Raw genomic sequence first — 21,577 nt, forward strand, 5'->3', positions numbered from 1 at the left:
CCAAGTACGCACTCATTGTGTGCCAGGCACGGAACTGGGAGCTGGGAAATAAAAATGACAATGGCAAGAACAATGACAACCGTAGAGGCAGCTGACGCTTGCAGGGCACCCACTCCGTGCAGGGCAGATTCGTACAACGATCAGGACCTCTGTGAACTCTTTGCACGATGCCTATTCTCATGCGCTTTGTGGTTCCTGACCTCAAGTTGTAGCCTCAACTCACAGTCTAGTCCGGGGGAGACAAGATACACCCAGACAACCCCATAGACTGTTTAAATCAAGTGCTAAGAAAGAGGGCTTCCCAAGTGGCACTAGAGGTAAAAGAATCCACCTGCCAGTACAGGAGACATAAGAGACGTGGGTTCGATCCCTGGGTCAGGAAGATTCCCCTGGAGGAGGGTATGGCAACCCCCTCCAGTACTGCTAAGAAAGATGCACCATAAGTTCCTTCGGGGGAACAGAGGCAGACCTGGGGTCCATCCTGGGGTTGAGGAGAGCTTTTTTGGGGGGCCGTCTCTACCTGTGCTGAGTTGTCAAGTAGGGTGGGAACTAGGCTGGCAGAGGAAGATGGGAGGGCATTCCAGGCTGAGGAAGGCCTCTGAGGCTGGAAATGCCTTGAGAGCTTGGGAGGCTAAAGCAGTTGAGTTTAAAGTACAGGGGGGAGGGGAGGGAGGGCAGAGGCCATCTTGGGGCCCGCCAGGGGCGCTGGATTTTTTTCCCTGTGTCTTGCGTGCCTCGAGGCAAGAGCCCTGGGTGTTTCTTTGGTTTTTCGGTTGTTGGTCTCTCTGCAGCGCTAGGAGAAGAAATTCGGTTAAGAAGTTCAGGTCCCTTCACTTCTCAGAGATCCTTGTCTAAGCTCACTTGCAGAAAATCCTCAAACATAGCTGATTCCTTCCCTGTGGAATCCAGGAGGCTCCCAGCTCCATGTGGTAACCACCCCCCTCCTCTTAGCAGGGGACTTGGCCCACCCCTGTCCTAATGTGAGACCAAAATAGCAGGGAAGGTGGGCAGCTGGCAGGGGGTGAGGCCCGAGATGCCATTGGATGGGGGTTGGCCGGCCAACAAAGAGGTCAGGACAGAGTGATGGATGGGCTAGCGCAGGCCAGCGGAGGCGGAGCCCAGCCGTGGGGGTGGGGCCGCGCAGAGGCTCCGATTTCACCGATCTGCCTCCCAAATGCCTCCAAACAGCTGACAGCCACGGAAAGCGGATGAAACGGGATTAGAGCATCCTTTTCCAAAGCGAGCACGGACCGCAGAGCGTGACAATACGGTCCCTGTCCCGCTGGCTTCGCGGCTTATTCTGCCGGCCTGGAACCATCTCTCCCCAGGGACCTGGGGCCAGGGGAAGGGGGAGGGAGGCCTGCGACTCACTGGCGTCTCCAGGGAGACAGGCTCGGAGCCAGAGAGGGCCTGGGCTGGCGGGGAGTGGGTTCCTCCAAAGGTCAGCTTGTCCATCTTCCGGCCCCCTGCCCAGCCGCAGGATTATGGGGATCTTTTTCAGGGAAAACTAGCCTTGCTGTTTTTTAACCCAGCCCTCACTTAACTCCGCAGAAGAACATCTCCTGAGTAAACTCTCCCATGCCCCCAGGAAGCCACATTGGGGACTGAGTGGGTCTGGGGGGCGGGGCTCACAAACGCGGGGCCTGAGAGCCAGGATGGCTGGCTTGCACGACCTTGAGCAGAGGAAAAGGCCCCCTGTGCCTCAGTGTTGTCATCTGTAAAATGGGGTCATAGTTCCTCCCCCTGGGGTTAATAGAAGAACACACAGCGCAGCGCCTGGTATATAAGAAGCACTGCTGCGATTGTTGCTATTACTAGTTATTATTATTTGGCTCCTAGCACTCCAGGAGTCCAGCTGGAGTGAGGATGCTGACCTGGGACCGCCGTCAGACACCCCTCCCCCACTCCGCTCTTGTCATCACCAACTGAGCCCCTCCCCTCGGCCTCTCCTCTGTCCCCACCCCAACACGGGTCACAGGGTCCCGGGGAGGGAGGGTGGGACCCCGCCTGGGCCCACTTGGAGCCACACTTCCTGCTGGGTCACGGCTGTCATAGCCTGTGTGCGTCTTCCCCACTGGAAGAGGCTGCAGCAGGGTGAGAGGAATTGATGTTTATTTTGATAACGAGTTCTCAATGCGTTTGCAAACTAATAAAATCAGCTCATTAGGCTGCATGTTTAATTCACAACTGTTCTGTGGGGAGACTCCCCTGGTAGCTGACGGGTAATATGAGCTCCCTCCTGAGATGAGGGGGGTGGTCTGCGGTATTTAAAGTCTCCGTGACCAGCATGTGGTGAGGTCCTGTCCCTCCCCTTCCCCACGCAGGGTCCGGAATCCTAAGGGCAGCAGTAGGCACCTTGTCCTGCAGGTCCTGGCCCCAGAGACGCCTCTGTCCACCCCAGGGACCATGGGGCATCTTCCTCCAAGTGGACTTTGGGAAGTGGAAGCTGGGGAGAGGCAGGCCTGTCCCCCTGCGGAGTTGGCCAGGACTTGGTCCCGTGGTGGAGTGGCGAATGGTGGACCCCAAGGCTGAAGTGGACACAGGGGCCCCTGTCTGAACCCTGAGCTTGCTGGGGTCTTTCTGGCCCTCCCCTCGGGGGAACAGTAGGCCAGCCCAGGGAGTGATGGCGTCAGGACCACCAGTTTACAGACAGGGGTCTGAGGCCCGGAGAGACTCAACAGTTGACACAAGCTGCTGCCCGTCTGTGACACACACGACTTGGGCCTCCATCCACTGACCACGTGTGCTGTGGTCATGCAGGGTGCTGGGGGTCCAGCAGGGAGGGGCACCGACCCAGCCCTTTCTGGCAGCAGCGGGCCCCGGCGGTCCTGGGGAGGTGCAGGCAGGTCAGGGCAGGCCTGACCAGGCCAAGCAGAGGACGCTGGGCCCAGCGCGGCCCCGAGGAGAGTGCTGAGCGCCAGGGTGGGTGGGTCGGCTGGGGGGGCCGGTCAGGTCCAGAGAAAGGTTTCTGGAGAAGCTGGGGTCACAGCCTGGCCTCTGTCACAGCCCCAGAGCCAGGAAAAGGGAGGGACAGAGCCCAGAAGCCTGAACCTTGGTGAGGGGTCTTTGCTTTTCCGTGGTGTTGGGGGGCAGAGATGACCCAGAGCCCCCTCCTTGAGCCCAAGCTCTGAGAGGAAGGGACTGGAGGAGAAACGGGAGCTCACCCCAATGCTGCACATAGGCCTTGACCTTGACCGCATCGGAGCTGCTCTGAGCGGACTTGTGCGTAATCACGGCAGGACCATGGCGTTGGTTGGGCATGATTTCTAGCAAAATGCAGTTTCCATCTGAGCAGCAGATCTCGTGTCCTTTGGAGAGTTTCACCACATTTCTGACCGATCCTCGAGTTTATCCTGAGAAGGTGGGGCCCACATCCCCACTGCAGGCCCTGTCCCCCTCCCGTCCCCCCATCTGACACACACACATGTACACATGCCCTCCCAGATCTTCCTGGACACACAGAACACACACTGTGTGCCCATACGCCCTGACACAGGCGTGTCACCAAGACATGCACGTGCACACCAGCTGCACGCTTCACACACATTTGTGCGTGAACACACACCTGTGCACACGCCACCCGCTTCACTCCAGCCCCTCTGGGGAAACTTGGGACGCCGTCGGCTCTCCTGGCCATCAGCGTCCCAAAAGCAGCTCAGCCGTCCTGTGAGTTAGAGACCCGGAGGGTGACCTAGATACGGAGAATCATGCTGCCCCTGGGATTTGCAGCCGCTTAGGACGTGCGATGGGACGAAATTCAGGCCAGTAGCAGAATAGCTAATTGATTATCTTCTACATTTCGGCATTGTCTAGGATGGGGCAAGCAACTTTGGGGCCTGGAGCAGGAGGTACAAGGTGCATTTCGGGGCGTCTTGAGTTTCTGTCCAGAGGACACGGACCCTTTTTGAAGAGCTAATGAAACTTAGAGGTTCCTTTCCAGACCCAGAAAAACCCTTGTGTATGCCCAAGCAGGCAGCACTTGTGGGTATAATTTCAGGGGGCTTTAGCACCATGTCTGGGGATCCCAGTAGGGCAACGACTCCAGAGCATTCTAAGAGCTCGGGGGTGGGGGGTGGCTTCTTGGTCCTTACACTCCGTGGTCAGGACTCACCCTCCGGGCAGCACGCCCCTCGCTGGCTCCTCCTTCTGGCCCAGCCTCTGACGTCAGTGCGTCCTGGGACTCATCTCGGCCCCGTGTGTCCTCATCACCTTGCTGATCTCATCCATCTCTGCACCCACGATGTGCTCCTGTATCCCTCCAGCCCAGACCTGTCTCTCCAGCTCCGGACTCCTCTCTCTGACTCTGCCTCAGCCCCCAGCTAGTGCACCCAAGGCCAAATTCCCCGTCTCTCTGCAACCCAGTGTCCTCCAGCAGCTCCGTGGAGGGCAGCGCCGGGGGGCGGTTGTCTACAGCCAAAAGCCTAGAGCCATCCTTGACCTCACTCTGCCTTACGCCCGTGCCTCATCCAGTAGGATAATCTGATTAAATTAATAGCTTTCATTGACATGTGAGGAATCCGGCTGCTTCTCACCACCTTCTCTGCTGCTCCACGGTCCCGGCCACAGTCATCTTGCCCCTGGGCGGCTGAAGTAACCTCTTCAGACCAGACAGTAACCTACAGCGGCTCTTCTCAGATAGAACTGACCCATTTCTCCTGGGCTGCGCTAAGTGCCGTTGCTTCTGAAGAGTAGAATCTGGAAAGAGGAGTAGAAAAGAGTGATCTTACGGTGGGGGCTTCCCAGGTGGTTCAGTGATAAAAGAATCTGCCTACAATACAGGAGACATCAGAGACATGGGTTCGATCTCTGGGTCGGGAAGATCCCTTGGAGAAGGGAATGGCAACCCACTCCAGTATTTTTGCCCAGAAAATCCCATAGGCAGAGGAACCTGGTGGGCAAAGAGTCGGACATGACTGGGCACGCGTTCACTCACCTGGCACAGCCCGCCTCAGCCAGGTGACGCAGGTCCACATGCTTCGTGATAGCGTCCCAGGGAATGTGTGTACCCCTGATGCCATGTGACCTGCTGAGCGTGGCTCTCCACCTCTGGGGCCCTCCCTCCCCCAAACCCATAACCACAGCCTGACCCGGAGAAAAGACATCAGACAAAACCACGGGCCTGGTTTTTTTTCCACAAAATACCTGACCACGATTCCTCCAGACCTTCCAGGCCCTCAGAAACAAAGGATATCTGAAACCGTCACAGCCCAGAGGAGTCCCAGGAGGCATGGCGACCAAATCCTGAGTGGGATCCTGGAGCCAGTGGGACAGGAGGGGAAGCTGTCAAAACCTGCACACGTGGCTGCTTCCCTGCGATGCGCGGCCCGGCTCCTTAGTGAGAGAGATGTCCCGGATGATGTAGCAGGGTGACAGTAACCGAGGCCGGGGGACTGGGGCAGAGCAGAGCTCTCTGTTTTGCGTTTGCAACTTTCCTGACATCTGAAAGCAAGAGAGCTCCAGAAAAACATCGCTTTGTTGACTGTGCCAAAGCATTTGACTGTGCAGATCACAACAAACTGTGGAACATCCTGAAAGAAATGGGAATACCAGACCACCTGACTTGCCTCTTGAGAAACCCGTATGCAGGTCAGGAAGCAACAATTAGAACTAGACATGGAACAACAGACTGATTCCAAATAGGAAAAGGAGTACGTTAAGGCTGTATATTGTCAGCCTGCTTATTTAACTTATATGCAGAGTACATCATGAGAAACGCTGGACTGGAAGAAACACAAGCTGGAATCAAGATTGCTGGGAGAAATATCAATAACCTCAGATATGCAGACGACACCATCCTTATGGCAGAAAGTGAAGAAGAACTAAAGATCCTCTTGATGAAAGTGAAAGAGGAGAGTGGAAAAGTTGGCTTAAAGCTCAACATTCAGAAAACGAAGATCATGGCATCTGGTCACATCACTTCATGGCAAATAGATGGGGAAACAATGGAAACAGTGAGAGACTTTATTTTAGGGGGCTCCAAAATCAAAGCAGATGGTGACTGCAGCCTTGAAATTAAAAGACCCTTGCTTGGAAGAAAAATTGCGAGCAACCTTGACAGCATATTAAAAAGCAGAGACATTACTTTGCTAACAAAGGTCCATCTAGTCAAAGCTATGGTTTTTCCAGTAGTCATGTATGGATGTGAGAGTTGGACTATAAAGAAAGCTGAGCACCAAAGAATTGATGCTTTTGAACTGTGGTGTTGGAGAAGACTCTTGAGAGTCTCTTGGACTGCAAGGAGATCCAACCAGTCAATCCTGAAGGAAATCAGTCCTGAATATTCATTGGAAGGACTGATGAAGCTGAAACTCCAATACTTTGGCCACCTGATGCGACGAAGTGACTCACTTGAAAAGACCCTGATGCTGGGAAAGATTGAAGGTTGGGAGGAGAAGGGGACCACAGAGGATGAGATGGTTGGATGGCATCACTGGCTCAGTGGACATGGGTTTGGGTGGACTCCGGGAGTTGGTGATGGACAGGGAGGTCTGGCATGCTGCGGTTCATGGGGTCTTAAAGAGTCGGACACTACTGAGCAACTGAACTGAACTGAAACTGTTCTAGGGACTTCCCTCCCTGGTGGTCCAGTAACTAAGACTCCACCTTCCCAATGTTGGGGGGTGGGGGCCAGATTCAATCCCTGGTCAGAGAACTAGATCCCATAGGCTGCAACTAAAGATCCCACGTGCCACAGCTTAAAAACAAAACAAAAAAGCACACACACCAAAAAACCCTGAACAACAACAACAAAACTGTCTTATAAAATATCGTTAAAAAAAAAAAAAAAAGATAGGCATCAGAGCCTCTATCCTCTGCTCAGAAGCCTGCAGTGTCCTGACGTGGCTTATGAGACCCTGCAGTGGACCGTCTGCTGCTTTTTAGAACCCCCGCCCCCCAGGTTCTCTTCTCCAGCTGCAGCCAGACGGCTGCCGCTCTCCTAACGTGCGCCGTGCAGCCCCCTGGAGGACCTTTGAGCCGGCAGGTCTGGCTACCCTGAACATTCTGCCCCAAGTAGAGCTGTTTGGCCCTTATCCTTAGTGTGTTCTCAGGCCTCACCTCCTCAGTGGGGTCTAGCCAGCGGTGACCTACCCCCGGCATCCACGCCCCAGACCTCCTCTCCTTGCTTGACACCCTTCTCTCTTCACGTCATGTATCGCCTCTAACACATCGAATCACTTGGCTGTTTATTGTGTGTTTTGTTCACCGTCATCCCTGTCATCAGAGTCACCTCCCCAAGGGCAGGGACCTGGGTCTCAACACATGGGTGAATCGGATGCCCGGAACAGTGCCTAGTCTGCGTTAGACGCTGGACACATACATGTCTTTGAATGAATGGATGAATGAGGACCTGGGCAGGTAACAGTTAAGATAGCTAACGGTGGACCAGCCGCTCAGAGCCAGAGCCTCCGGTGCCCTCCCGCCCAGCACTGCCTCCTGGTTTGGGCTTGTTCACGGCCGGACCGTCCTGGCGGGAAGACCTCTTCTCCTCCCTCTTTGAGATCTAGAGCGTTCCACAAAGCACTCACGATCGCTTCTTGTCCACACCTCTCATTTGGCCCTTGAGTCAGTAATTGCCTCTCAGGGACACATTTCATCTCCCAGAGAATGTGAGATGAGAGGCCTCTCCTGGGAAGAGTGTTGAATGAATCAGGCGGGAAGGGACGGTCCCCATCACCGTCTAGCCCCAGGCTCTGGTCTGAGTCTTGAATATTGGAGGCCCTCACGGACATCGGCGTTTGGGCTGTTTCAGTGCTTCCGGCCACGGCAGTGTGGGACGTTGTTTTTCACTGTCCATCTGGGACCCCGCAGGGGCTTCCCCGGTGGCACAGTGGTAAAGAATCCACCTGCCACGCAGGAGATGTGGGTTCGATCCCTGGGTTGGGACGATCCCTTGGAGCAGGAAATGGCAACCCATTCCGGTATCCTTGCCTGGAGAATCCCATGGACAGAGGAGCCTGGTGGGCTATAGTCCATGGAGTTGCAAATGAGTGGAACTCAACTGAGCGACTAACCAGCTGGGACCCCCTCTGTTGGACTTGGCCTTGAGAAGCTTCTCTTCGGCCTGGTCTTCACCCCAGCTCCTTCCTAGGCCCTCAGCCTGAGTGCTTCCAGGATGAAAAGTACCAGTTTGGTTTCCACAAGTAAGAGAATCGATTGCCCCATCTTTGATTTTTCCCTTTCCCCTCCCCGCCCTCCAGACTGAAAATCTGGATTCCCCCTGGATTTAGAGGGTGGCGTTCCAAAAGGAAATGAACTCTGGTGTGAGCCAAACCGGGGCTGGGAACCTAATGTGGCCGTTTACCCGCCACAGCACATCACTCAATTTACAAAACCTCATTGAGCCTCGTCTGCAAAATGGAGACAGCCCACTCCGCCTGCGGAGTCTGGTGTAAGGGGTGAGGGGTGATGAATGGAAAATAGCAGAGGACATGGAGCGCAGCAGGCCCCGAAGAGCTGGAAGCCAAAGCGGTCTTCACCCCCGCTGGCAGCCCATCCTGCCTGTCTGCTCCCCTGCCCCACCTCCGAGGAGGGGCTCCAGGGACCACCCTCGCCCCCTGCCATGCCCCCAAGTACCCAAGGGGCTGCTGCCTCAGTTGGCTTCCCAGACCCCTGCCGCTGCCTCTGAGGGCACAATCCTTTGTCCCGAGTCCATCTGTGGGGAGTCGAGGCGTGAAGCAAAGCAGGAATAAGAAACAAGCATGACGTGCCCTACCCTGAGGGCACAAGTAAAGAGGATGTTTGCAAAGGAAAACCAACACAGCCCCATCGCGCTGGTTAGATCTCACTGGCACTCCGACAAGGCCCCCTCGTTCTCTTTGGTGCGAGTGGATGGGTTGTTTGTTTTGTTTTTTTTTTTTCCTCTTCTTTATCCTTAAACATTAGGAAGGAACACGACAGACTCCGCACTTTTCTGTGGCCTCCCTGGGTTAGCGGAGAAGCGGGGGTGGCTGTCAGCTTTCTCAGACGTGGCTGATCCTGGGAGGCTGAGTGTGTAGGTGCAGAGAAGATCTGTAAGTCACTCATCAAACATGCGGCGCGTCTGTCGTGTGCCCGGCCTTCCCAGAGGAACTGGTGATGTGCCTGTGGATGCCACCTGTCAGCACGGGCTCAGAGTTAGTGAGGAACCCAGACACCCCTCCCAGAGCCGGCTTCCGGCGCATCGGCTGCAGCGTGGAGGTATGCCGGGTAGAGCGCTGGAATTTAGAGGGGTGAAGGGAAAGCCATCCAGGGCTAGGTAGCAAGGACGCCCTCTTGGGGGAGGTGATGCTGGGCCAGTTCAGGAAAGGAGTGTGGAGAACTCCGGGACAGGAGCCGTGGGTCATCATCTCTGCCAACTCCTCCACTGCTTAACCGGTGGCCCCACCTGCCTTCTCGAAGAGAAGGGGACCCCCTTGACCGCTAGCCCCTCTCCTTCCCCTCCTGTGTTTCCTGGGGTCAAGGCCAGGCCCTCCACCTGCTCCTGGAGCCCGCCCTGCTCGCCTGCTCGGGTGCCCCCGGCATCTGCACCTGCGTCTTTTCTCCTCTCTGTCTGCCGGGTCCCTCCGGTGAGTGCACGCCTGCTGAGTCTCTTGCATCTTAGCTTCTCTTGGCTGGTCCTGCCCCTTCTTGCCAGGCCTTCTTGCCAATACCACCTGCATTTGCCCACGTCCCTTGCTGCCCCCCACCTCTGCCCCTCCTGAACCTTCCCAGTCAAGGTTGCCCCTGACCTCATGTCGCCAAACCTAGCAGACCCTTCAGTGGCCTTGGGCTCTGGCCTATCATTGCAACGGTGACCTCTCCCTTCTCCTTGGCTTCCTGGAGTCCAGCTGCCTCTCTGATGCTCCTTCCCAGGCCCATTTTGGGCCTCCCCCTCCTGCCGTGGCCCCTAAATGTCCCCTGAATGGGGGTGTTGGCCAGTGTTCCGTGCCCCCACCCCACCCCCGTGGTTCATGCCAGCACTGTGCCAAGTGCACCGCTGCCCACAGATCCTCCCAAGATGTCTGTGATGAGCCCCAGACAGCCTGGACGTATCTGTTTCAGTGTCTCCTGCCCTTAGCAAAGACCCCCCCCCCACCAAATGGAGCCCCCAAGGTTCTGCCCCCAAGGTCCTACCCCCACGTGCCTGCCACCCCGAGAGAGACCCACCTGTCACCCAGCAGCTCAGGCCTGGCCCCGGCTCTGCTCTCTCGTTTCCCCCGGCCACTCCCTTTGCTCAGCAAGGGCTGCCTGGCCTGGAATTTTGCAAAGACCTCCTGGCTGTCCCCTGCCCTCAGCCCTGGGTCTCTGTGGGGATCCCACCACAACCTCTGGGTCCTTCCAGCCCACTGCTCACTGGGCCCTCAGGATGCTGGGTGCTGGGTGCTGTGGGGATGCTGTGTGTCGGGAGTCAGTGACTCCCCCGGGCAGTCCCCTTTCCCGGGCCCCGTGTGAGCTCTGTCCCCCTGGGAGAGGCGCCGAAGGATGTGGTGAAGGTGGAGCAGGCCTGGCTCCAACAGGGTGTTCGTCTCTGAGTTGACTTTTCCGCCCTCCCGGGAACGTGGGCTGCCCGCCACGCCGGCGGGCCCCCTTGCACGGGCTGAATGGGGCTCTGTTCCCGAGCAGCGGTCAAGGGCAGCCCGAGACGAAGCGTGTGTGAGCGCGTTCTTTCCGTGGACCCCCACCTGGAAACCACTCCCGGCCCCGCCCTGGAAATAAACACTGCCGTGGCCGGGAGCTGGCCGGGCCAGGCGCTCCCTCTGTGTGGCATCGCGGGAGACCCGCTGCCCACCGGGCCCTGGGCTCTGAGACAGCCCCTGTCCTCCTGCCAAGTGACACCGCCCCTGTGTTGCTGGGCCTCCCTTCAGGTCTCCACCCTCCTCTTTGACGCCTCTCTCCTGGGGCGCCTGCGAAAAAGAGTCACGGCGTGATTGCTGGCTCTGTTCTCCCAGGAAGTGTCCCAAGTTGGGGGTTGTCATCAGAGGGTCCAGATATGCCAGGGCCTGTGTTAGTAGGAACCAGACAGACATGGCTTGGAATCCCCACCACTTACAAGCTGCGTGACCTCTGGCAACTTCCTTAACCTCTCTGGGCCTTGGTTTCCTCTCCTTTAAAGTGGGACTAATAATACTTCTCTAATAGGGAAGGTTCAAGGAGCAGAGATAGTGACCTCATGTCTGCAGAGTCCCTAGTGCAGAACTATGAAACACCAGTGGCTGCTGCTCTGATTACAGATTCTGGGTAAGCCCGGAGGGCCCAGCCTCCCAGGCACTCTGGGAAGGCAGTCCAGCCTGGGGTGGCATCACAGGAACCCAGGGCACTGGCCATCTTTGGCTCCAGAGGTGGCTGCATTTCAGAGAAGAGTCATTTTCCATCTCATCAGTGTAGCAGGAGCTCAGAGTCTTTTAGAATCTTCTAGGGGAAGATTGCCTTCCCAGGTGGCTCAGGTGGTGAAGAATCCACCCGCCAATGCAGGAGACGCAGGTTCGATCCCTGGGTTGGGAAGTTCCCCTGGAAAAGGGAATGACAACCCACTCCAGTATTCTTGCCTGGAAAATCCCATGGACGGAGGAGCCTGGAAGGCTGCAGTCCATGGAGTCTCTAAGAGTCAGACATGACTGAGTGACTTCACTTTGAATTTTCACGTTCATGCACTGGAGAAGGAAATGGCACCCCACTCCAGTGTTCTTGCCTGGGGAATCCCATGGACAGAGGAGCCTGGAGGGCTACAGTCCATGGGGTCACAAGAGTCAGACGTGACTTAGCGACTAAACAACAAGGGGCAGAGTGGATCCACGCTTCAGGACAGAGCTCTCTGGCACAAGGGGCCCAGCCTCTGCCTGGACACTCCCTCCAACAGGAAGCTTCTCCTTCGCCAGGCAAGGCCCCTAGATGCCAGGCAGAGTGGTCTCCCCTTTCCTGGGATACAGAACCCTTGTTCCATCAACTGCTGTCTCCCAAAAGGGGAGCCCCCACAGGCAGGGCCTGGGCTCTCTCTCTATGTCTGTACCCACCCTGCCAGGCACATGGTGGTCTCAGGGAGGGTGACTTACCCCAAGGACAGGCGGCAATTCTGAGTGTCCTGACTTCGGAGGGTGTGGACCCTCCTGGCCTCTAGCGGGTAGAGGTCAAGGATGTAGAGGACAGAGCCCCATGAAGAAAGATCCGGCCCAAGCTGTCAGTCGTGCTGAGGGCTAGAAACTCTGCCTTAAACCAACATTCGTCTTTGAGAGCCATGCCCAGGCCTGAACACAGACCGGCTTGTGTGGGTTTCCTGGGATTTAAAAGACTGAAAATGGGAGAAAAGTCATCCAGCTTCATTTCCAGCTGGCATCCAAAAGGGGAATTTTGCTAAGGAACTCCGTTTTTTGTTTTTGGTTTTTTGGGGTTTTTTTTCCTGTGTATTCAGTTATTAGCCTCTACTGTGCATGAGCTGGAAAGTCACAGATGCCGGGTGACAGCCCAGGGTCTCCTGCGGAGGCTGTGTTTCAGGGCTGTTCTTGGAGCTGGGAATGCTGTGGAAGAAGCTGGTCCCTGCCCTTCCAATGGTCAGGCCGTCCAGCCCCGGCTGCCTCTTCACGGCATGGCTGCAGTATGGGGCTGTGCTCTTCCCTGGGTTCACAGAGGGATTCTTGGGGGCGGAGGGCTGGAAACTCCAAGGCCAGGGCTGCTGCTGCTCTGCGCCTGTGACCTCGGTGCGGACCACTCCAACACGCGGTCCTCGGTTTCCCAAACCTGCCTGTGTCGGTCTGGGGTCTCCAGAGAAGTGAAAGCAAGAGCCCATAGGAAGATATTCATGATCAGACCAGTCCATCCTAAAGGAAACCAACCCTGAGTAGGGTTGATTCCACTCATTGGAAGGACTGACACTAAGAGCCAGTACCCTGGCCACCTGGTGTGAAGAGCTGATCCGTTGGAAAAGACCCAGATGGTAGGAAAGAACGAAGGCCAATGGAGAAGGAGGCAGCAGAGGATGAGACGGCTGGGTGGCATCACTGACTCAGTGGACGTGAATTTGAGCAAAATCTGGGAGTTAGTGGAGGGCAGAGGAGCCTGGCGGGCTATAGTCTGTGGGGTTGCAAAGAGCTGGACTTGACTTAGCAACTGAACAAATATAGAGATATTTAGAAAGAGGTTTATGTGAGGATTTGTCTCATGGTATTATGGAAGCTGAGAAATCCCACAAGCTGCAGGCCTGGGAACGCCGGTGGTGGTGGTCTAGTCCAGGGGAACCTGGGGGGACCGTCGTGTACGTCAAGGTCAAGTCCAGAGGCCTGAGAACCAGGAGTCTGAGAAAAGAACTGGAGAAAATGGATGATCCAGCTCAGCCAAGGGCATCTACGCTTCCCCCATCTTTTTGGCTCTTGGGGTCCTCCCTAGAGCGGTCAGTGCCCACCCGTATGGGCAAGGGCCCTATGCTTCACCAATCCAAATACTAATCTCTTCCAGGAGCAGCCTCACAGGCACACCAGCAGTGACCTTCCACTAGCCGTCTGGGCACCTCTTAGCCCAGCCAGGTGGCCGCAGTACTGACCATCGCCCTGCCCATCCCACTGCCCATCGTGTGAGGTCCCTGTGGCTGCTGTGTTGCTGTTGTTCAGTCGCTAAGCGGAGTCTGACTCTTTGTGACCCCGTGGACTACAGCACTCCAAGCCCTTCTGTCCTCCACCATCTCCCGGAGCTTGTTCAAACTCGTGTCCGTTGAGCGGGTGATGCCATCCAACCATCTCATCCTCTGTCATCCCCGTCTCCTCTTGCCTTCAGTCTTCCCCAGCATCAGGGTCTTTTCCAACAAGTCGGCTCTTCACATCAGGTGGCCAAAGTATTGGAGCTTCAGCTTCAGTCCTTCCAGTGAATATTCAGGGTTGCTTTCCTTTAGGATTGAGAGCACCACAGACTGGGCAACTGAAAGCAGCTCAGGAGGCCAGAATCAAGCTGCTGGCAAGGCTGATTCCTTCTGGAATCCCTGGGATAAGCCTTTCCGTGCCTCCCCAGCAGTCCTGGCTTGTGGACACATTGCTCCGGCCTAGGCCTCCATGACCACGCGGCCGTCTTCCCTGAGTCTCTGTGTCTCTCACCACCTTCCCTCTGGGTGTGTCTCTGTGTCCAGGTTCCCTTCTTTTTAGCAGGCCACCACAATTGGATTGGGGCGCGCCTTGATCCAGGGTGAAAGTGGAAGTCGTTCAGTTGTGTCCGACTCTTTGCGACCCCATGGACTATACAGTCCATGGAATTCTCCAGGCCAGAATACTGGAGTGGGTAGCCTTTCCCTTCTCCAGGGGATCTTTCCAACCAAGGGATTGAACCCAGGTCTCTTGCATTGCAGGTGGCTTCTTTACCAGCTGAGCCACAATGGTCCAGGATGTCTTCATCCCAACTTGATTATAGAGGCAGCAATGCTGTTTCTAAAGAAGGTCACATTCTGAGGTTCTGGATGAGGAAGGCTTTGGGGGACCCTGTCTAGCACCGTACCCCACCTCAAGAGGTCGATGTCATTAAACCCAGCTCATTGCTAAGGGTGCAGGGACTGGATGGGTCGCTTGTGGGTACGTGCCCTGAGGCTATGGCCCCTGTTCCGGGGTGGACCAGCCCTGCTCGGGCAGAGATTGGAGTACACAGTAGCGAGTGCCCCTGAATTAGTGGATCTGAGCTGCTCCAAGGACGAGCGAAGGATACGCGGGCAGGGGGTGGGGTGGGGCTGGCGGCCACAGGCAGAGAGGGCCTGTGTGTTCTCACGACAATAAATGCCTCCTGATGGGCCGCGGTTTGCACAGGGACTTGATCCCAGATGCAGCTGGGCACATCGATTGGACGGCCACAAAGCCCTGTCACGGAGCTGGGGCGGGGGATGGCCGGAGCTGCCTGATGACCGGTCCCCAAGCTGTCCCAGGCATGCCCGGAGTCACTCGGGGAGTCAGAGGCCGAGTGACCAGAGCCAGGCCGTGGGGGAAGAGGGGTGGCTCTGACCCTGGGCCTCCCCAGGCCCTCCCTCCCCGAGATCAGCAGCACCCGGGAGGCCTGTGGGGAAGGCGGCCCATTTTTAATGAACAAATTACTGTCCTTGTTAACAGCACGAACAGGCCTTTGAGGGATCAAGGGAACCGGGGCTTGGGAAACAGCCACTAATTTCATGAAGCGGATGTGTTCCAGATGCGGCCTCTGGCCCAGCAGGCGGCCGCCTCGGCCTCCTGGAGGGGAACCCAGAGCTCCCAGCCCGGAGGGAAGGTGAGGTGGAGGATCCAGCGGTGGAGGCGGGGGGTGGTCTGGCTGCCTGAGGCTCAGGCCGAGCGGGACCGGCATCCTTCCCCCTCCCAGCATAGGGACCCTCTCCCAGAGAAGCTCAAGGGTCTCCACGTGTTGCTGGGCATTTGTGTAGCAACCTCTGTTTGTGAAAACACGTGACGGAGGGCGGCTGTGAATGCAGTGTCCCTTTTCAGTGGGTGTTTACCTTACTCATCACAGCAGCGGCTTCTCACTCCTGACAGACAGCCACAGGTGTGTGAGACGCATCGATGGTATCGTCGGGCAGGGCGTGGGGCGCTGTCCGTGTGCTGTCCGGACCCCCGTGTTGGGGACCACTGGCTTGGCCCTCTGGGTCCCAGGAGCAGGCTGATATTGCTAGGGGATGCTGGAGGAGCCTCTGATTTTGTCCTGAGTCCCGGGAAGGCGAGGATGGTTCGGGATGGAAGAGCTCACCTGAGCTCTGCGAGAGGGAAAAAAAGTGGGTCCTGCGTTTGCCTCCCTCTCCTGCCTCTTTCCCTTCTCCCTCTATTCCTTGTTTCCACCCCTCCTTCCACACACGCATGTTAAATGTTACTGGGGATTCATAGAGGGACAGGCCCCTTCTCAGCCTTCCAGAAACTCCTGACTTCAACTGGAGAACCCAAAAGCAGGGGCAGTGGGACTTCCTGGTGGTCCAGTGGTTAAGATTCCTCTCCTTCCGATGCAGGGGAGGTGGGTTTGGTCCCTGGTCAGGGAACTGAGATCCCATATGCTGCAGGACAACTCGGAGAAGGCAGTGGCACCCCACTCCAGCACTCTTGCCTGGAAAATCCCATGGACGGAGGAGCCTGGTAGGCTGCAGTCCATGGAGTCTCGAAGAGTCGGATGCGACTGAGCGACTTCACTTTCACTTTCCACTTTCATGCATTGGAGAAGGAAATGGCAACCCACTCCAGTGTTCTTGCCTAGAGAATCCCAGGGACGGGGGAGCCTGGTGTGCCGCCGTCTATGGGGTTGCACAGAGTCGGGCACGACTGAAGCGACTTAGCAGCAGCAGCAGCAGGGCAACTAAGCCGGTGTGCCCCGGCAAAGACCCAGCACAGCCAAAATTGAAAAAGGGGGAAGTTGGTGCCTTCAGAGTGGGGGTTTCATTTCTCACTTGCCCCTTAACCTGCAAAGTCTATTTTCAGCTGTCTTATCTACCAGGGATCTATTTGAAATTTCACTTAGGGAGTTCACCACGTTTGAAAAAGAGGCTGACACCTCTGATGCTGAATCCACTTACTTGCTGTATAAGTGTTAAGGGGAGGCCAGAGAGGTGCTTCCGGGCTTCCCAGGTGGCTCAGTGGTAAAGACTCTGCCTGATAATGCAGGAGGCGCAGTTTTGCAGTTTCGATCCCTGAGTCGGGAAGATCCCCTGGAGGAAGAAACGGCAACCCACTCCAGTCTTCTTGCCTGGAGGATCCCATGGACAGAGGAGCCTGGTGGGCTGCAGTCCATGGGGGTGCAAACAGTTGCACAGAACTGAGCATGTGTGCATGCTCACACACACACTTACCCAGGGGCTCAGAGTTGGTGACAGGCCCAGGCCGGCACCCACGTCTGCTCCTCTCCTCGAGACGTGTCCAGGCCGCTCCCCTCTTCCCGGGTGGGTGGCACAGACCGGAGGCTTGGGGGCTGGCCTGGGAGGGGGTCTCTGCTCCCGGGAGGAGGGTCGAGTCCCTGGGAAGGCAGAGGCCATCGATCCATGTTCAGCTGACAGCTTCACACTTAACTTGCAGCTTCTTTTCTGGGAGGGTCATTTACTGACAATTACGGGTTTAAAGTGGGTCCAGTTTAGCGAGTGGTTTCTATAAAGAGCAGAGCCGGGTCCCCAGGGAGCGAGAGCCGAGCGGAGGCAGGGAGCCAAGGAGGACAGGCACTCTCGGTGTTATGGATTTTATCGAGTCGTAAACAAGGCTGGAGCAGAAACAATTAAAACCCCCTCGCGCACTGGGCTGCCTCAGCCAGCCGGCTGCTGGGGGGGCCTCGCCGACTAGCCACCCAGCATGAGGTCACTGGCTGAGTGGCCTGACCCAGGAGGGCAGGGGGTGGGCGCTGGGACTGACCCCTGACTCCACCCCCCAGCCTCAGCAGCTGCCCCTGAGCCCCTGTCGACCCTTACACCCCACACATGTTCAGTCGGTTCCCAAAGAGTGATGTTGACAGACGGCATGCATGTTGGTGGTGACTGGCGTTGGGGAAGGGGGACCCCCGGCACCTCCCCCTGGAGAGACATGCTGAGCAAAGGTCTGGACTCGGGGCACCTGTGAGCACCTCTTCACTTCGGCCACCAACTGACCCCATGGCCTCAGCGCAATGACCCAAGCCCACTGAGCCTCTGTTTTCTCATGTGTTGAAACTGAAAAGGAGATTTACCCCACAGGGGTACCCCAGGAGCGAAACAATGAGCACAGAGTGCAAGGGGGACACTCCAGTGAACGTGTAGAGATTCCCAGCGTAATCGGCAGAGATATACAGAGACAAGGTCCACCTATGTGGGCTTCCCAGGTGGCAACAGTGGTAAAGAATCCGCCTGCCAGTGCAGGACACGCAAGAGATGTGGGTTAGACTCTGGGTTGGGAAGATCCCTGGAGAAGGAAATGGCAACCCACTCGAGTATTCTTGCCTGGTAAAGCCCATGGACGGAGGGGCCTGGTAGGCCGTAGCCCACGGGGTTGCAAAGAGTCAGCCATGACTGAGCGACTAGGCGTGCACACTCAGACCTTTATATAATGTGCGTTTATAATCGCCAGTACACGGCTACCACTGGATGGGACCTGAGAGCCAGGATGAATGGCGTGGCCTGCGATGTCTGTGGTCCCAGGGATCCTGTGCCTTCTCTATGCCAGCCAGTTCCCAAGCATCATCCCCAAAAGTCCCGTAAGCAAATATGCGCCCCTGAGGTCTCAGAAGTGAAATACCTTGCCCACAGAAGTTGTGAATGGCTAGGCTGAGACTTGACAGCGGGCCTCCTGAATCTTAGCCCAGAAGTCCCGCAGCATCAGGCTCTCCTCTTCCACCTGGTCCTCTCCTCCCGAGTCAGCAATGGGTGTGGCCAGAGGCCCGTGCCAGGCAGGGAGGTCCAGGGTGGCCAGAGTCAGGGAGAGTCTTCCCCCTGCAGCCCTGGGGCAGGCAGACAAGAGCAGAAGGTATTCAAAAGTCAGGAGCGTTCAAGGTAAAGGAAATTCATCTGAGTGGAGGAGCAGCCTGGCTATTGGCAGGCATGGGCACAGGTGAGCTGGGTCCAGGTGTGCCGGGCCAGGTGTGGTCCAAGGACCTAATAGAGGTAGGAGACGGTCCCTGGGCTTCCAGCTGCCCACCAGGGCCCCGGAGGGAGTGGTCGGGGCCCTCCGTGCGTTCCTGGGCTGGGGATGGAGGGAGGCAGACGGCAGCCTCTGATGCCAAGGTCGCCCCTCTCGCTCCACGCCTCTCATCTCACTCCTCTGCGGAGCTGCTGCCGGGCGATGACGGGGAGCCGTCCCCAGGGACCTGCCACGGGGAGGCTGTGGAGGCCGAGGGCCAGTCAGAGTAGCGGCAGGAGGGTTGGTGGAGGCTGGCACCTGCCCCTGTCCTTGTCCCCGTCCCTGTCCTTGCTCATCTCCTGTGGGGGCAGGGCCATCAGAGTTGGGGTGGCCTCACTGAGTGCTGAGAGCTGCTGGGAGGGGAGGTGCCCCGGGCTCCAGACCCTGCACTGCACGAACCAGACCCACCATCCACCAGCCAGCACCTGCAGAGAAATGGAATAGACAGACGTGCGCAGACACAGGCAGCTCACCCGGACAGGGATGTGACCTCACTTCCTATTCCTGCTGACGCATTTTACAGGTAAGGAAGCTGAGGCTTACGAGGTTGAGGGAAGTGGCCTGTCCCAGGTCTCTAGGCCTGGTGTGGAACGCCATTGGACTTGCATACCACACCCTGCAACCTCTCCAGGTCACAGAGCTAGGAGTCAGAGTAAGGACGGGACCCAGACACCCCCAACCCCGTGCTGATCCCAGATCACCCTGTCAGGCTGCCAAGGCCTGCACGCCCCACCGCCCACCCCAACCGTGGGCCCTGGCTCCGGCCCCCTTGGCGCTCCAGATTGCCCTGTGGGTCCATTTCAGAGCCACCCAGGACCCCCGTGTTGCAGACCTCTCGCTGCCCCCGGCCAGGCCGCCCGACATCGCATGTGTGCCCAGAACAGGCCAAGCATGTCAGGACAGGCAGCGGGTGGTGGGGGAAGGCCTGCCTGGGACGTGAAGCTGGGAGGCCCTCCGGGTCATGGGCTCCTCCCCGCTAACCCCAAAGGCCGGCGTCTCTGATTTCTGCAATCTTGTGTCTCAAGGGTTTCCTGGTCAGCACACCCAGACCGTGTTTGTGACGCCCTCAGGCTGCTTGGCAGCAGGATGGGGACAGGATGGGGCCTGCCCCTCCCCCGACACCCCGTTCGGTTCCCTGGCCCCTCCCTGCGCTCTCGGCTGCCTCCCTGCATTCCAGGAGGACAGGCCTTGGCTGGGGCCTGGGAAGGGGCAGGGAGGGTGGTGGGCGAGGTCAGGCCTGCACGGACACTGCCCCCAGCCAGCTCCTCCCCTGAATGCCTCTGGTCCCCCATCAGTGGCAGCTCCAGCTTCCAGCCCATCCCTGGGGCTGTGGGGAGCAGCTGGGGCCATCTGGGGCTGGCCCAGGCCCCAGGCCGAGTTCCCAGGACCCCGCACCTCATCAGGAAGCAGCTTGCGGTGCCGGCCACTCCCCTGAGCCTCTCAAGGCTGCCCCCGGCCGTGTCCTTGTGTGGCCTGTCACACGCGGGGCTGAGGGCCACACGTGCGGCCGATGATGCAGGGCGGGCGTTCCTGGGCCCTGTCCCCCGCTCCCGGATGGGAGTGCTCTGCAGGGGGGGCGCTCTGATGCCGTGTCCGGGGGTCCTCTGGGTTCACCCTCCAGCAGGAGCCGGAGGGCAGGAGAATCACAGAGCACAAGGCAAGGATGCACCGCCGCCCACCTGGGCCCGCGGGCCCCGCCTCCTGCCTCACACACACCTGCTTTGCGTGTCTGACTGTCACACGGCCGGGGCATCTCATTCAGGCTGCAGCCTCGACCACCCCCCAGCCCCCCGACATGCGTACAGCCCTTCCTGTGCCCAAGGCCTGCTTCCTGCACACTCAGCACGCCGCCTTCTCGGCCCTGGCACAAGCGCAGGTGTGTCCTCCCCGCTCCGTCTCAGGCCCCTTCCCCCTCCCGCAGCTTCATTCATTCAACAAAACGCTCACTGAACACCCACCAGGTCCCAGGCTCTGTTCCGGGAGCTGAGGATCCCATTGGTCGTAGGAAAAAAAGAAACAGGCAAACCTCTTTGCTCTCCTGGCATTTACCTTCTGATAGGGAGATAACCAACAGGATAGATAATTAATTTTTTTCTTTTGAATTTTATTATCTTACAATTCTGGTGGTTAGACAGGTGACACAGCTCTCACTGAGTAAAGTCGGCGTGTCGGGGCACTGTGTTCCTTTCTGGAGCCTCTGGGGAGAATCTGTTTTCTTGCCCTTTTTCAGCTTCTAGAGGCTTCTTGCATCTCTGTTGAACACCTGAAACTAATACGATATAAATCAACTCTAATAAAATGAGAGAAAGCGCATCACGACGACATTTTCAGTATAACAGCGAAGAAATTAGAATTCTAAAGTGGTCAGTATTTTAAGTAATAAGAAGTTCTCATATTTTGAGACAGTCTTATATGTACGGTGGTACGATGGTGAAATATATTGATGTGGCCCACCTATACCCCAGACGCCCCTCCTCCTGTGGCCTCGGATGAAAGCAAAGTAACGTAAGTCGAAGCATAGGAGGAGGAGTGCAGTTTATATGTATTAGATGCTGATAAGTTGCTTTGGTGGGGGAGGAGGGGGGATAAAGCAGAAGGGAAGAGGGGACCCTCACGGCATCTGATCTAGGGCAGCCTGCTGATTCAGGCCATGTGACTCAGGCCCTCTTGTGCCGGTCAGCAAGGCCACACTCCAGCCAGAGAGGGTTGGGCATTGGGCAGTGGTCCAGTGTCTGACCGCTCTTTGGAGCCCACAGATCCATACCAGTTCGGCCTGCTCCCTGTCCAGCATTCAGCCTCAGAAGCTGGAAAGGGTGGACAGTCCACGGCTGGTACCCAGAAATTGGGTTAGGGTTGGGAGGGAAGAGTTGGGTGTGACTAGGTTTAGGGAGATGGTTTTTGAAATGGAAATAAAAGCAGGGAGGCCTGGATTGGGATCTGAAACTCATCACTGATTAACTTTGAGTTACAGGGTCATTTCCTAAACCTCTAAGCCTCTGTTTTTCCTTCTGTTCAATGGATGTGCTGAGACCTACCTTGTAGATTCCCCATGGAAG

At 57.2% G+C, this 21,577-nt stretch overlaps 1 protein-coding gene and 1 long non-coding RNA gene across 4 annotated transcripts in view; one reads left to right on the forward strand and one right to left on the reverse strand.

Moving 5' to 3' along the window:
* Positions 1-21,577, forward strand: part of SDK2 (sidekick cell adhesion molecule 2) — a 273,344-nt gene that overhangs the window by 23,965 nt on the left and 227,802 nt on the right. The gene's annotated exons all lie outside the window — the stretch shown is intronic.
* Positions 12,261-20,105, reverse strand: LOC132657373 (uncharacterized). The gene is made up of 4 exons (XR_009595406.1): positions 18,141-20,105; positions 16,736-16,899; positions 16,463-16,594; positions 12,261-15,658 (listed from the first exon to the last, which is right to left on the reverse strand). It is a non-coding gene; the product is annotated as an uncharacterized LOC132657373 (long non-coding RNA).

The sequence above is a fragment of the Ovis aries genome, chromosome 11, assembly GCF_016772045.2.
Source record: "Ovis aries strain OAR_USU_Benz2616 breed Rambouillet chromosome 11, ARS-UI_Ramb_v3.0, whole genome shotgun sequence".
NCBI classification, from domain to species: domain Eukaryota; kingdom Metazoa; phylum Chordata; class Mammalia; order Artiodactyla; family Bovidae; genus Ovis; species Ovis aries.